Raw genomic sequence first — 4,411 nt, forward strand, 5'->3', positions numbered from 1 at the left:
CACTTTTTGATCTTGTTGCAGGAATTTTCAGATGACAATTTCATCAAGAAAAATAGAGGTGGAGAAATTTAATGGAACAAATTTTGAGATGTGGAAGTTGAAGGTGGAAGATCTGCTAATAGATCGAGATCTATGGGATGTTGTTGATGTGAATTTCTAAAGGCTCTCAAATCCTACAACAATGACTTAGTATGATGTTATGGATCAAAAGGTCAAGGGTCTAATTAGACTGTGCCTGGAAGACTCTGTTATGATCAATGCCCATAAAGAAAACACTGTAAAGAAGCTATGGATTAAGGTTGGTGAAATGTATCAAGAAAAATCTTTATTAAATCAAATTTTCTTGAGGAAGAAATTGTATTCCTTGAAGATGGAAGAGGGTGGACGAGTTGAAGACCACCTGGAAGCATTCAATATGTTGGTGGCTCAATTAGTATCTATCGGTGTTAAGATTAACGAAGAGGAGAAATGCCAAATCTTGCTTTGTTCTTTGCCTGATTCGTGGGATTATCTGGTTATGGCAATCAATAGTACTTCTATTGTTTTCAAGTCTAAAGATGTGGTGGGTGCCCTACTTGGTGAAGAGATACAAAAGAAGGTATCCAACAGTTTAAAGGAAGCCCTAACTATTCGTGGAAGACCTAAGGAGAAAGGCAAGAAGAATGAGAAGCGCAATAAGTCCAAATCGAGAGGGAGATTGAAATGTCCTAGAAAGTCCAAAGTCATTTGCTAGAATTGTGGTAAACTGGGTCACATCTATAAGGACTGGAAAGAAAAAAAGAAGAAGAAAAAGAAGAAGATTGATTATGATTCTGAGTCTGAGAGGGAAGATGGTGATGCATTTATTGCAGCTTTGGGAACTCATGCAGGTAATGATGCCTGGTTAATTGACTCAAGTACATATTTTCATATGACTTCCAATAGAGATTGGTTTTTTGAATATGAAGAATTTAATGGAGGTAAGGTGTATTTGGGTGATGATTCACATTTAGACATTGTTGGTTGAGGTAAAGTTAGAATCATTTTTTTTGATGGTAGAATAAAAAGGATTAATGATGTGTTGCATATCCTTGGTTTAAAACAAAATCTGTTATCAGTGAACAAACTGATAGATGCGGGTGTGCAGGTAGTCTTTTTTGAAGCAGGATGTAAGATTATTAAGGGTGCTATGGTAATTACTAGAGGTGCCAGGTTTGATACTTTGTATAAGCTAGATGCATACACTATTGAGGGTAATAGCACTTCTGTAAAAAGTAAATCTATGGAAGATTTGAGGGTTTCACCTTGAACAAATGGGAATGGCTTTTGGGTACCTAAGGGTCCTCTTCCTTCTGAAGCAGAGTTACCTACAAAGAAAACTATGTTATGGCACCAGAGGCTTGGCCATATTGGATAAAAGGGTCTTAGGACCATGAAAAACAAAAACCTTGTTGTAGGTTTGAATGATTGTAATCTTGAATTTGTTTTTTGTGAGCATTGCATTTATGGAAAACAAAACCGCATCTAGTTTTACTCGAGTTCTCATAAAACTTGCGGTGTTTTGGATCTTATTCATTTTGATGTGTTTGGTCTTGTAGATGTTCCTTCGATTGGAAAATCCACATATTATGTTTCATTTAATGATGATTTTAGTAGGACATGGGTATATTTTCTAAAGAGTAAATCTGAAGTTTTCAGTCGATTTAAAGAATTTAAAGCAATGGTTAAGTTGCAGACTGGAAAGAAAATTAGAAGTTTGAGGACTGATAATGGCAGTGAATTTTTCTCTAATGATTTTGATAGATTGTGTAAAGACTGTGGCATTAACAGACAAAAGACAACTCTATATCTTCCACAACAAAATGGAGTTGTAAAAAGAATGAACATGACACTGATGGAGAAGGCTGGGAGTATGCTGAGTGGTGCTGGTCTAGAACAAAACTTTTGGGTTGAAGCTATTCTCACTGCTTGCTACTTGATTAACAGGTCTCCTACACCAACTCTTGTTAATAAAATGCCTATGGAAGCATGGTCGGGTCACAAGCCTTCATTGAGACATCTTATAGTTTTTGGTTGTGAGGCATATGCACATGTGCCAAAGGAGAAGCAGACAAAGTTGGAGAAGAAGGCTATGAAATGTATCTTTATTAGGTATAGTTATTGTGTGAAAGGATACAAGCTTTGGGACCCTGTTGAAAAAAAGGTAATTCATAGTAGAAGTGTTATTTTTAGAGAAATTAAGTCACCTTCTATTACATTGTAGCTAGAACAGAATAAAAAGGAAGATGTGATCTAATTTCCTTATACACCTAAAAGAGTTGAATCGAGACCCCTAGATAGACAAGAAGTTGAGGAGAGCTCATCTAGCTCCGAATCTTCAGAAGAGGAGGAAGAACCTCCAAATCAGCTTGTTCGAAGGTCTACAAGACATAGACAACCACCTGAAAGGTATTCACCTGATGATTGGAGATGCATTTTTTCTTTGAATACTAATGTGGATGAACCAAAATCTATAGAAGAGGCATTAGGTATGAATGATGCATAATCATGGAAGATTACTATGGAAGAAGAAATGATAGCTTTGAAAAAGAATGATACATGGGATCTTGTACCATTGCCTGAAGGACGAAATCTTGTTGGCTGCAAATGGGTGTTCAAGAAAAAGATTGGTTCAGATGGAAGCATTGAGAAGTATAAAGAAAGGTTGGTTGCAAAAGGCTACTCCCAGGTTGAGAGTGTTGATTATGGTGAGATGTTTTCTCCTGTTGCCAAAATGACATCCATTAGATTTTTTCTTTCTATTGCTACTGCTTATGATTTAGAGATAGAGAAAATGTATTCAAAAACTGCTTTCCTTCATGGTCATTTGGAGTAGGATATTTATATGACACAACCAGAGCACTATGTGGTGAAAGGTAAAATCAATTTGGTCTGTAAGTTAAAGAATTTCCTGTATGGCCTCAAACAAAGTCCTAGGATGTGGTACCAAAAATTTGATACATATGTGTTGAGTTTGGGATTTGAGCGTTCTAAATTAGGTCATTTCCTATACATTGCATTGTATGTTGATGATATGTTATTCATTGGTAAAGTGAAAGGTATGATTTCAAAACTAAAGTCTCAACTCATTGCTAAATTTGTAATGAAAGATCTTGGTGCAACGAAACACATTCTTGGGATGGAAATTAGAAGAGATAGAGTGAATAGAAAGCTATGACTAGGCCAAAGTAAGTATGTGAATTCAATGTTATAGAGGTTCACTATGAATGATTGTAGACCATTGTGTGTTCCTTTTATAGTTGGAATGAAATTATCTGCTACAGATTGTCTTACATCCCCATCAGAGATGGAAGACATGAGCAGAGTGCCTTACCAAACTATAGTTGAAAGTTTGATGTATGCTATGGTCTGTACTAGACCTGACATTACCCAAGCAATGGGAGTTCTGTCCAGATATATGTCTAATCCTGGTAAAGTTCATTGGGATGTAATCAAAAGAGTCTTCAGATATTTGAATGACACCTCTGAGTATTCTTTGTGTTATCATGGTAATTCAGTTGGAGACATGATTTCCCTTGATATTCATGGTTATGTGGATTCAAACTAGGCAGGTGATATTGATAGCAGAAGATCCACCAGTACTTATGCATTTACTTTATTTGGTAGTGCAATTAGTTGGATGAGTAAGCGACAAGATGTGGTTACTTTGTCCACTATTGAAGTAAAGTATATTGCAGCTACTCGTGCTTATAAAGAGAACATTTGGCTTAAGAGACTGTGTTTAGACATTGGAATAAAACAAGGAGCCATGACAATTTATTGTGATAGTCAGATTGCGATCTGCCTAGCTAAGACCCTGACATTTCATGCCCGGATCAAGCAGTTCAATATCATTTTGTTAGAAATATGGTTGAAGATGGTAGGGTGAAGCTGGTTAAGGTAGAAACTTTGATGAATGTTGCAAATTCTTTAATTAAGGCTGCGAGCACATAAAATTTCAGATGGTGCTTAGAGTCTATGGGCCTCATGGCCCCTAGCAATTGATTTATTATGTTGATACTCCATTTTCTCTTACAAGGTGTTCAACAAATGGGAGATTTGTTGGGAAAATGGTGTCTCAACCTTGCATTTACATAAGGTTACTATTTATAGGAATTTTTTTATTTGAGCACGAAATGGTGTGAAATTCTCTCTGAAGCTTCTGGTTGGCTAGATAAGCATTCTGGTAAAGTTACGTTGCAAGATCACAATTAGTTTTGAAGATATTGAATTTTCTATTTTGGAGGGGTCCAATGAAAGGTTTAATTTTGATTTTGAGGAATTTAGAGGCCCTGAAACATCTTGAAAAGTGGGTGTAAATGACATAGCGGTTTATGAGGCAATATAGCACTTCAGGAGCTTTCTGACGCTTCAAACGGTTCGTCAATCAGAC

This window comes from Cryptomeria japonica, chromosome 10, assembly GCF_030272615.1.
Source record: "Cryptomeria japonica chromosome 10, Sugi_1.0, whole genome shotgun sequence".
Classification (NCBI taxonomy): Eukaryota; Viridiplantae; Streptophyta; class Pinopsida; order Cupressales; family Cupressaceae; genus Cryptomeria; species Cryptomeria japonica.